General features: G+C 41.7%; 1 long non-coding RNA gene across 1 annotated transcript in view; it reads left to right on the top strand.

Moving 5' to 3' along the window:
- The first annotated feature begins 558 nt into the window (after window positions 1-558).
- LOC310849331 overlaps window positions 559-12,831 on the top strand; it is a 543,065-nt gene continuing 530,792 nt past the window's right edge. Inside the window, exon 1 of the long non-coding RNA XR_014566866.1 lies at window positions 559-764. This is a non-coding gene — a long non-coding RNA (uncharacterized lncRNA). The remainder of the gene's footprint in view (window positions 765-12,831) is intronic.

Genomic DNA, 12,831 nt, shown 5'->3' with positions numbered 1-12,831 from the left:
GATGTTGGTTTTCCTGCTTTCTGGGATTTTTTCACCCAGTGGCTTACCGCTTGGTTGCCGAACCTTACTTGGCTTCGTAATCTCTTTCAATATGCTATCGTCATAATTTGCATGTTGATTTTATTATGCTGCTTCCTCCAATGCATTCCTGGCCTCATAAGTCTTTTCTCTCGGCTTCTCTCTCCCCCTCAGCCACCCAATAAAATCCTTGCTGCTTATTTTGCGAAATGGCAACACCAACAGTAAACCAAAGGGGAGATATGGGCAGATTTATTTCGAGCATGCATTGGCAAACCACGTATCTCGTAGTATCTTCTGTCCCATCCTCCCTGGCGAACTTATTTTGGGCATTTGCTGGCACACCACTAATCCCAAAATATTTTTGCCTTATTTACCCAGTACGCCTCGCAAAAAAAGAAAAGAAAGGGGGAGATAAAGGGAAGTTTTCCTTCTGCACATATGTTTTCCCTCTGCACATAACTGTTGCATTATAGGGAAGCATTGCATCTCTTTCTATACATAACTGTGGCCTTATGGGAAGTCTTGCTATGGGAAGTATTGCTTCTTTTCTCTTGCATTCTGGGAAGTCTCGCTTATAATCTTCTCTCTGTTTCTGCACACACTGTACGAACCTGCTCCAAACACCAAGACATTCCCTCATCGCTCCGTTCACCTAAAGTTCATGGTGACTTGTACTCCATGCATAGCTGACCACATCTATAGAACTTGATTATTGTATTCTTTCATGTTATGATCAATCATTAGTAATTGTTTCATGCCATATTAATCTTTAGTTAGGAGGTTTCATGCTTGTCTAGTCCCAACCTCGTTTCTCAGCCTTTAATCTACCAGTGATTAATGTTCACATGTAATTCCCACCCCTCACATGTAATTCCCGCCTTGCATTTGCATTAACCAATAGGCAATGAGTTTCTTTGTGTTTGTATCAACCAATCAGCCACAACCACACCTGTGGCAATGTTTGTAATATTCAATAAAAGAGAGTTCCCGGGGCTTCCCCGGCAGACGCCTCTCACATGACACCTACTACTCGTCTCCCGTGATTTTCATTCCTACACATATCTGTATTATTATTGTCTGTATTTGCATTAGGGTAAAGTAACTGCCTTTTGGTTCCAGAGGGTACAGCTACTATTGTTTCATTTAAGCTGCTGTATTTGGATCCTCTGTCTTATTGGTTTCCTCCAAAAGGCAGGACTGTGATTGCCTGATATTGTTCCCTCCAAAATGTATCCTTCTAGCTAGTTCCATGTCCCTATAAATGTAGCTCTCCCCTCCTCAGGCACCAGTCTTGTTTGCTTTAATAAAGAAGTGTTACTAGAGAACTGTCTCCAGCATATTATGTCAAGAGAGCTGAAATCACAAATCCCACGTCACAACACAAGCTTCCTTTCAGACAGACCGTGTGATTTCCCCTAATCACAAATGCAGCCTCGGAGGAGTCAAATTGCTAACAATATCATTCCCAGCAACTAATATTCAGAGGCATACTAGCTATTGGTAGCCTCATCTGCCATGCAAAGTCAAAGCTCTTGGCCACTGAGGTCACAAGAGGGTTCCATTCAAATTCAGGTTCAATGGCAATCTGAGCTTTCTGGACAGCAACATGGTGGTTCTTTTCAATGGCTTGCTGAATGTGATATACAAAAGTCCTCATATTCGTACACTCTCATAAAGAGACAAGTTGGATTTGGAACAGAATATTGGCGTGTTGGGTACATCCTCTTCAGGATGCCAGCAACTCCATTCGATAACCCTCCCCCTAGTTTCCAATTTCACTAGGAAAATTTATTTTATGCCCACTGAGCGTTCTCGTTTCTCACTGGGGGTGGAGGGAAAGGACAATATTTACCCCCCTAAAGATTTCTGTACTACTGCAAATGCCCAGTCTGCCTTCTCTGTTGTATATGTGTAGTGCTGTTTAGACTACATAATGACTGTCATTTAGAAAATTGAGGGATGTTAGTATAATGAGGATATGATATTTGTATACATTAGGAGTGTGCATCAGCTCTGTGTATTTCCTGACTTACAAAGTGAAGGGGGGTTATTCTAGTGAAGTATTCACTTGTCTGAATCAGACGGAGCCAGTCTGGGATGAAGAGAGGGGGAGCCTTTCGTTTTGACAGATAGGTCTAAATTTCACAGTAAATTTTTTCTTCAGGGCACTCCAATCACTGTGATTTGGGGGATGGGCACTGGACCAAATATTGAAAACAAGGTTGTAGCTCTGAAACAGAATGGCATGCTTCCCAAAGCTACATATGCAAGTAGAATTGTGTGACTAGCATAAACTCCTAGTGTATATGATATTCCACCACCCCAACTTCCAGGTAGCTATGTTGATTCTCTTCTATGGATAATCTGTCTATGGATTCTGCTTCATAAAGTCACAGATTTGTAGCTAGACGGGACCTCCAGGATCATTGAACCCAACTCCCAGAATGCAGGAATCTCAATAAATCATGCAGGACAAAGGGATCTCTAACCTCAGCTTAAAAACCTCCAAGGTTGTTGAGTCCATCATCTGTCATGGGAGTCTGTTCCACTGTTGAACAGCTCTTACTGTTGGAAAGTTCTTTCTGTTGTCTAGTCGGAATCGTCTTTCTTGTAACTTGGTTCTGGTTCTACTCTCCAGAGCAGGAGAAAACAAGCTTGCTCCATCCTCCATGTTATAGCCCTTTAGATGTTTGAAGATGATATCCTCTCAGACTCTTCTTTAAACATACCCAATTCCCTCAACCATGCCTCACAATGCTTGGTTTACAGAGAGCATCTTGGTTGCTCTCCTCTGCTCTCATTCCAGCTTGTGAATATTAAATTGTGGTGCCCATAAATATTCGAATTGTGTGTACATAGATCAGCCGATAGAGCATGAGACTCTTAATCTCAGAGTCACGAGTTTCAAGCCCCACATTGGGTAAAAAGATTCTTCATTGCAGGGGATTGGACTAGATGACCTTTGTCATCCCTTCCAGGGCTACAGTTCTGTTATTCTATGATCCGTTTCTACTTTCATGTTTGTTTGGCCAGCCCCTGAAAGATCCTTCCTCTCCTCCATTTTAGAAAGGACCGCAGCAGGATAGGAAATCTTTGGCACTCTAGCGGTTGTTTGACTCCAACTCCCATCATCCTTGACCATTAGCCATGCTGGCTGGAGCCGATGGGACCTGGAGTCCAACGACATTTGGAAAGTCACAAATCCCCCATTCTCATACAGAAATACTAATGTGTACTTAAAATAATGCCAACTGGTATAGAGAACTAGAAAAGATGCTCCTCAGATGGTGCAAATTAGTGTGACTCTATTTTAAGGAGCAATGCTGGCAAATATGCCAAAATGTGGCTCTTTTCAAATAAAACTGTCATATATTACACATCATCAAGGTTTTTATGAGCAGAAACAGAGCAGATGGAATTATTTTTATATGTCCTTCCCATAATTGTAGGCAGTAATGGAGTGTGGATAGCTAGGGAATGGTTTTTTAATTTGCTTTTTATTGCATTTTTGGAAGGAAAAGTATGACATTCTTCCATTATAATTGTCCCATTTTCAATTTTATATTTATGGAGTCAAATAATTTATACCAGTGGAATCTCTTGGCTGATTATTGTCAGTCAATGTTTCTCCTCTTCGTAGTATTAGAAAACTGAGCCTGAGATTATTGTAATATTTAAGAGAAATACTCCATTATGCTCCATGGTTGGCACATTACTTAATACAGGTGAAGCATATTGAGTTGTTTAGGAGGTTCAATCAGTTGATAGGCACAGCCCAAACATGTCTCATCACAGCATTTTAATGCTGCTTCTTTTTTTTAATAACCTATAGGTGTCCCTAAAATTACTTGAAGAAGCTAATTTATGCATTAAAAATAAGAAGTGGTACAGCTCTTTTGGCTTGTACCACTTCAGAGGGCATAGGGGAGGATGTGTATACCCCCATCAAAAACTCCCTGCTTGTGGGTAGTCAAGAAGAAGGATCCTCACACAGCTTTCTCCCTGATGTGCTATTTGTGGTTTATTTGTTTTTCAACACAGGAAAGGACTTTACCTGTATCCTCTTGGCCCTGGCTTTTGACACCTGAAAGAGCCAACCCTATTCCCGTAACTATAATCTGCTTTAAAGGTTTTAATTCTGAATTTTAAATTGTTATAACCCATCCTGGCACACGCTGGTGAAGGGCGGCTTATAAAGTTAAATATAACAACAACAGCAGCTGCAAAAACAACATCCCATGTTAAAATGAAGTGGTTCAAGAGAAAGGCAAGGAGAGACTTTCAACCCTTTCCCAACTTATCTTAATGGTAGGCTCCCTGCCCCAGTGAAAATAATTAGAATTTGGCATCTTCCCCATCCCCCAAAGGTCTCCAAAATGACACTTACAGTAACTTTACAGGGTAATGAAGGATGTGGTATTTTCAACCCAGTTTTCTCTCTCCCCCCCGCCCAACACCTCACACACTGCGTGACAAATGGCTTTTGAGAGTTTCAAAAGGACATTTTTGATTAATGCATGAAGGTCTGTTCTTCAGAGGTGGAAGAAAGGCTCCATTTTTCACCTGGTACCAGTAATCCTGTGGGCATTTCTGCAATAGGTATTTGGATCCCGGCCACCCCGTTTCATGCTATAGTTCCTCTCATAGTTTCGCAGTCTTTAGTACCCTAAAGCATGACTAATTACACATAGGCAATACGCGGTGTGCAATTTACTGAACATTGTTCCTGCACATGCACCATTAAAATGAAGGATGCTGACATATTCTCAATGGATTTCTTTCACTATTGCACTTTGAACAGATCTTCAGATACGTAATTAGGCATGCCGACAACTTCTAATGTTGCCATGTTTTGCTTGCTTTGATATATTTCCTGGGAAATGGTGCTTGATGTCACTTTGGTTGACGTACAGAAATGTTGTGTGCACCCCAATATCCAAGTGGCAAGAGAGTCCAGGGGACCCCCTCCTCACAAGGCTACCTGATGGGGCCCACCCATGATTGAATAGTTTGCCAGGTGGGCTGATTTAAACTGTGATGTCTCCTGCTGGCAGTTGGAAGCTGAGAGAAGGAGTCTAGAGATGTCAGCACCCTATACCACCGCCACCATCATTTTAAATTTGTATATGGTCTTTCTATCTTACAATACTCAAGGCGGTTTACAAGCTGAAGAAACAGAAAATTTACATCTTATAACAATCTAATGCAATACAAAAATGTAATAATAAAACATAAATTTAAAATAGGCAACCTACATCAAAAAGTAGCAATCAACAATCATTAGAATAGTATTAAATAATAACAACATATAAAAGTTAAACAGAAATCCACTCAACAGTTACAATAAATAATTTCTAAACTATAATCAATAAAACAACGGCAAGCCACAGTACATAAAATAATACAATACAAATTAAGAAGCGGGGACTAGAGGGTAGAGGAAGGCAGGCCTTGCCTGATGAAGTCTCTCCCCTCACAGTTCTTCCTCCAGGAACAGCTCCCTTATGAGGACTCCTAGGGCTCAAGGGTGGGGCAAGGCAGGTGGAAGGAGGCCTTGCCTGATAGAGTCTATCCCCTCACACTGCACTCTCCTCACCACACTGCAACTGCCACACACAGCCAGGTGAGCAAAATTTTATTTTTTTTCTGTTTTATTTTGGGGTTTTTTAACTGATGTCTGTATTTTATGAATTCTTTTGTACCACCTCAGGAAATTTCAGTTCAGTTCAGTAAAGCAAAAAGTCTGTTTGATGGTGGTGGTCCAGTGAGCCTTATAGTTTCCAGCTGTCACTTTTCACATTTTACGGCAAAAATATTTCTTAAAGGTTCATTAATAATGGCACATTGCAAATCTTGCTAATAAAATTTCCACTGTCTGACACCAGTTTGGAATCTTCACATTTTTTTTTTTAAAGTTCTCATTTGATAATAATTACATGTGATTCTTTATCTAGACTTTTGTCTATATTATGTTGCTAGCTAGATATGCTGAACTCACTGAGCTGAGTTTTTGTAACCCTTTAAAATGATTATTGTCAAATTATTCCTTTGTTTCATTATTTATTTTAATATGAATATGCATTGTTATTAACCCACCCTTCACACTTGTTGTTGTTGTTTAGTTGTTTAGTCATGTCCGACTCTTCGTGACCCCATGGACCAGAGCATGCCAGGCACTCCTGTCTTCCACTGCCTCCCACAGTTTGGTCAGATTCATGTTTGTACCCTTCACACTGAAACCAGTTTAAATCAACTTACAGTCATAAAAATAAAGTGGGTCCTGAAAATATATACCTCAAGTGTCAAAAACCAGGGTAAAAAGATGTGTCTTCAGCTTTCACCAAAAGCATTCACCAAAAGCACTAACCCAGAAATAGTACCTCGGGTTAAGAAATTTGCTTCACGATGAGAACAGAAATTGCACTATGGCAGTGCAGCAGCAGCAGGAGACCCCCATTAGCTAAAGTGGTACCTCAGGTTAAGAACAGTTTCAGGTTAAGAATTGACTTCCAGAACGAATTAAGTTCTTAACCTGAGGAACCACTGTATTATGAAGGTGCCAGACACACACCTGGGGGAGAGAGTTCCACAACTTAAGAGTTGCTACAGATAATGCCCTCTCCCAGCCCACCACCACCACCCTGATCCTCCGAGAAGGCACCCTCTGTCAATCTTAGCACTCAGGCTTTGTTTCAGCCGAAACTCACCAGAACACAGTTCCGGCACCTCTCATGTGGACGCCGTTGCCATTCTAAGAGAACAATGGAGGCATTCATGGTGAGTTCCAGAACCTCTTTTTCTAGAAAAAATAGTACTGGTCTGTAGGGAAAGGAGAACATTTTCTAGGTGTATGGGGCCTGAGTCATTTAAGGCTTTAAATACTAATGTGACTGTCTTCAATTGGGCAACCAAGGCAGCTGTTTTAAAACAGGGGTCAGATGAGCACTAAATGGAAGCCCAGGCAGCAATCTGTCTGCTGCATGCATTTTGGAGCAATTAAAGTTTCTGAGTCGTTTTCAAGGGTAACCCCACACAGAGTGCATTGCACTAATCCAGTCTGGAGGTTACCAGAGCATGGAGTGCAGTGGCCAAGTCTTCTCTGTCCAAAAGGGTCCGTAACTGATGAACCAGCCAGAGCTGAGTTCTGGATGATTTAAGTAAACCTACATAATTGTCCACGGTGGGCTTTTCTGTTCTTGTTTTGTTCTTTCATAAGAAAGTAGATTTTATTTTGTTGAATGGGTGTGGGGAGGGGAATCATTTCAAATACCTGATAGAAATTAGCAATGCTTAAAAGATCTCCTAGCAAACTCGGGCAGATCTAGCCCGAGCAAACTCGGGCAAATAGATCTATTGCAGACATCACAATCCCTACACCTGGCCTTGTTCTCTAGGGTGGGAGGCAGAGGATGGAGCAAGAGGCCTACACCCACTGAAGGGGAAGGGTTATAATGTAAGAAAAGCATTGGCTCGTGAGCTTTTGCTTTTCCCTTTTGTTTCCTCCCTATCTCATTCAACCATGAAGAGTCACTTTTTGTCTTATGCTGTGGCACTGTGGAATGATGGATGGTCAGCGTAAAGAGAGAGACAGCAAGACAAATGCCTTTTGGTCTATCTGTCTCAACCTGTAACTTCTTTTAGGCACATTTGTCATGAAAACAAAAGTGAAGTTAAATAATGTTAAAGAGTGTTGCAGACCAAGGGGACTGAGGATGGTCCACGAGTACATTGGGCTAAAATAGAATGTCACCATTTCCATTAATGAACATTCAGTATATATGGGGAAGTATACTCTTAAAAAGGGGACCAATGAATTCTTCCCCTTTCCTTACTCAGAACTGCAAAGTGAAGAAAGACTGAAGTCTTGCTTTGAAATAAGCAGCTAAATTTCCAGCTACAGACGGACCTCTAGTCTTATGATCTAGATCTGTTGTGGAGATGACTTGATCACATATGTTGTAACCTAACAGTTCTTCATTTCTCATGACATGTCTGAAATTTTTGTTTAGGTATTCATTCATAAAGACCACTGAGGCATACAGCCACCTAAAAGGAAAGCTCCTTGAGTAATGAGATACTTTCTTTGCTTACAAAGTTCAAATCAACCAGGTGGCGTGCAGAATTTATGAGAAAGTGCAGTGCTAAGAGATTTAGGAGAACAGCTGGATTTGGATACATGGAATTAAATTATGAACTGCCCTAAACCTACAGTGTTTCCCAATGGATTTGCTTGGAATATTTATATAAGCATGCTGGACATCCCAGACATCTCAAATGTCTTATTTATGGGCAAATGTTTGGAGTGTGTATGGTGGGGTTTTACAGGATGAATGTGTGATAAACTGAGATTGTTTGTTGTTGTCCAAAGTAATAAATTACATATTCCTCTTTTTGGTATACATCACCATTTTTTTCCTGAGTTTCAGTTCCCCATTGTACCACTTATCTTTAGAACAATATATTTTATTTCAACTATGGCAGGAGATTAAGATGTACTCCTCTAGAATTCATTCTTCATTTCCCTTCCTTCTGCTCCATTTTCCCCCTGCAGACATTGCTGTGTCCATGGTAGCAGGCAGGCTAAGAGTCAAGAAGGTTCATCACTTCAACTTCCACTTCTTTTCCTCCCCCAGTCCTAGCCCCATGGCCTCAGAATCTATACTGGATGGTTGAGGGACCATCCAAGAGATTGCAAGGACATAGGAGAAGTCTTTATGTATTCATTGGTGCAACATTTGATCAATTCTATAAGGTTTTGGTGCGGGGAAGAGGGCCCACACAGATGCAAACTTCTATGATGATTCAATGTTGCAGATGCATATAACTAATTATTTTCACACATGCAGAATATCAATGCTGGTCTTTGCATGTGTGTGTGCGTGAGAAAAAGAAAAGCATCAAGTGCAGAAAAAGTTCATATTATGTATAAAAATATACACTGAGAGGGGTTTGCTTGTTTTTTTTTTTAAAAAAAGGTGGTGAACATTGGAAGTCAGTGGATTGAGCTGATAGATATTATTTTGTTTGGTTTTTTAAATTTACAAACTGCCTTTCTTCCAAAGGCAGGATAAGCAAATTGGAAATGAATTGGAGAAAAATGAGATCAATTTGTTCATCCCTACTGTGATCACAGTGCAATTCTCCTTTCTCTGTTAGAAAAAACAGGTAACATTTGAAAGACCGTCTTCCCCTACAGTCATGCTGTGTTTTAAGTGACAAATGTTTCCTGTTCCTGTGTGAATTTTGATTCATGGAATATATTTTCTGTCATTTTCTTTTCCCATTGTACAATTTTCCTGTCTCAGCATTTTTGTTCCAGCCAACATTTGAAGCTAAATGCCTAAATGCTATTTGTATGAGAAGCAAGCCGCCAATTAAAAATTAGCAATCACTTCCCTCTTTTGGAATGTTACTTTCATTAGCATTACAAAAGGAAAGGAAATGGGGCAGCCTCCTATTTTGCCTCTTTTTCATTCTGCTTCTGGATTACTTCATTACAGGATTTGTTCTTTATGGGTGGTTTCAAGTATAAAAGAGGGCATAAATTATGAGAGTAACGAACCTTCTCAGTTTCTTACTAAATAAACTGTGTTAATGCTATAGAACCATTCCGTAGCACTGTTGAGGTCAACATTTGTGTAGGGAAATACTGCTGTAAAATTGGGGAAATCCTCCCATGCATTCAGTAATAAATTTGTTTGGACTTTTTCAGTAGCAGCAGGGTTTGAGCCCCCTGCTGACTTTCCTCCACAAGAAAAATCTGTCCATGTAAAAAGGAAGAGTGATAGAAAGCAGAATAGCCAGTTCCCTGTGGAAAACTTCTATTGTATTTGATCACTTTGATGTTTTTATGTATTAGGACTGAGTGGCATAATTTTGAGCCTTTGATACCATTGACCATGGTACCCTCCTGGACTGGCTCAGGAGAATGTGATTTGGGGGCTCTGTATTACAGTGAATGCAGAGATCAGCATTGAGAGAATGCTCCCCCCTTGACAGCTATGTTATGGGGTGCCACAGGGGACCAGCTTGTGTCCGGTGCTATTTAATATCTACATGAAGCCCCTAGTAGCAGTCATTAGGAGTTTTGACATGAGCTTGATAGACTAAGGTTACCAGTTTTTTCCCCCAAAGAATCCGGGGACACCACTTCTTTTTTGAAAAGAGAAAAAAAAGTTTTTTTTTTTTTAAAAAAGTTATTATTATTATTATTTTTAAAAGAAACAAAATATTATCTTCTGTGGTCTCCTCTGTTGCATGGCCTTCCTCTGGGCCCCAGCCTGCTCTCTTGGAGCGCTAGCCACCATGAAGTAGGCTCAGGTTGGGCCTGAGATCAGCCACGTGTCCTTGCCCTCCCGGTGCTCTCCTAACTCTTCTCCTCAGTGGCTCCCCTCTTTTTTGTCCTTCCTCCTTCTCCTCTCCTCCTTCTCCCTGCGTCAGCTCAGGGGTTTTCCTGGCCCCTGAGTGCCGCTGGGCAGTTGGCTGGGCACTCTTGCTCCCGGCTTGATTTGGGTTGGGGGGAAGTCAGCGGTTCCCCCAGTTGACACAAGGGTGTCCCCAGTTCCCCTTTGGCAGTGCTGGTGGCAGCAGCAGTCTCAGCAGCCAGACTGAAGAAGAAGAAGAGTTTGGATTTGATATCCCGCCTTTTACTCCCTTTAAGGAGTCTCAAAGCGGCTCACATTCTCCTTTCCCTTCCTCCCCCACAACAAACACTCTGTGAGGTGAGTGGGGCTGAGAGACTTCAAAGAAGTGTGACTGGCCCAAGGTCACCCAGCAGCTGCATGTGGAGGAGCGGAGACGCGAACCCGGTTCCCCAGATTACGAGACTACAGTTTAGTTGGCTCTGGCTGGCTTCAGGAGTTGCCCGCTGCCATGGCGCCTGCCATTTTGCCTCGCCAGAAGCCCGCATATGATGTGGCTTGTGCCGTTGAACCAATCACACAACATTCATTCCTTACTAATAAATCTACAACACTTAAAATATAAATCAGGGGACATTAAATGAAATCCGGGGACATTCTGGGGATGGATTTTGTCCGGGGACAGATTTGTGAATCCGGGGACTGTCCCCTGGAAACGGGGACATCTGGTAACAATATGATAGACCAATGTAGGAATGGAACTAATAAGTGAACATACATGAAAGTGACCTGGCATAGAGTCATCTGTCTGTCCATCCTTACTTAGAAGCACCTCCTGAGATTTGCTCACCATGTGTCTCATTTCTTGATGTTTGGGGAAGGGTCACAGCTCAGTGGCAGAATATCTGCTTTGCATTCAGAAACTCCCAGCGGGAAGGTAAACGGTGTTCCGTGTGCTGCGCTAGCTCGCCAGATGCAGCTTGTCACGCTGGCCACGTGACCTGCGGACAGCGCTGGCTCCCGGCCTCTAGAGTGAGATGAGTGCACAACCCTAGAATCTGGCAAGACTGGCCCGTACGGGCAGGGGTACCTTTACCTTTACCTTGGCTGTGTGCACCTATTCCACTGCTGGAAGCACATGAAGCCAAAGTTCAGTGTGGGGCTGTTTGAAAATCCTTTTGCACACAGCCCCATTCTGTGTTTTACAGCTCAGCTTTTCAAAGATTCTAAAAGCAGAATGAGTCTGTTTGCAAAAGGGCTTTTAAAAAGCCCTGCACTGCACTTTGAAGTCATGAAAAGGCTTTAAAGTGCAGCATCACTACGATGTCAGGTAAGTGACATGTGGTGCCATCCACCTGTCAAATTTGACCCTCCATGGGTGGGGGAATAAGGATATTGCCCACTGGACAGCAAAGTTTCCCCACCACTGATGCAGAACCATATCAAGTTAAAGAATTCTAACCCAGCAAGCCTGGGCAAGCCTGCAAAGAGCCATCATTCAAAACAATCTGTTGTTGATAGAAAACAGTAGTGCAGATTCCTGAACATGTTATATGTTTCTGGCAATTTGCATTTCCATGCGATCTTGGTTCTTCATAAGGGTATAGCTAGGAATAAGGCAAGAGGGCCTGCTAAACACCCAGAGTTGCAACAATGTGCCTTTAAACCAATTTCAAAGCAGACTAATGTTATCATGGCACAATCTACCCACGAGCATTTTTTATATCCAGCTTCAGTGGGAAAATAAAGATATGAAAGTCCAGACTCTCTCTAGAAAAATTCAGTCTGAATTTGAATTAGGTCAGGGTTTTTGTTGTTGTTGTGTGTGAAACAGTTGTGAACAGAATTCAAAATAAACAGGAATAGAAGACAGGCTGTATGAATAAAAAACTCTGCTATTCAAACCAGACTGTATAATTACAACAATATTTTTATATAGTGTCCAGATTGTATGTCAGGACCTAAAAACCTAGGTCATCTGAGTGGACAGGATGCCAAAGTTACCAAACCACATTAATCTGGGAGGGGCAGTTCCAGTGAGTTTGTATCAGAATTTACAAATATAAAATCCCTCAAGTATGCCTAATAGCTGCTGGTGACAAATAGAAACAGGACCTTTCCTGGGCTGGTATATTTGAAATATCTAATGCTTATATTAGGGATGAGGAATGGGTTTCATATGTTATTGGATTCCAGTACCCACCAACCCCAGCCTACACGGTCAATCTTTGCTGATGGTGAGGCCTCAGGTATCCCATTCCTTACAGAGCTGGGCTAGGAGAATATAGCAGTCAACTGTATCAAAAACTACACAGAGGCCAAGGAGAATTAGCAGGGTTGTACCCCCTATCTCTCAGGGAAATGATTCATCAATCAAGGCAACCAGGGCAGGGAAAGGGGGAAACCAATTGTTTAGTTACTATTATGGTTATGCTTATATCCTGTTTCT

The sequence above is a fragment of the Podarcis gaigeae genome (assembly GCF_964106915.1).
Source record: "Podarcis gaigeae genome assembly, chromosome: 7".
NCBI classification, from domain to species: Eukaryota; Metazoa; Chordata; class Lepidosauria; order Squamata; family Lacertidae; genus Podarcis; species Podarcis gaigeae.
This window is presented reverse-complemented; position numbering and strand designations above follow the sequence as displayed.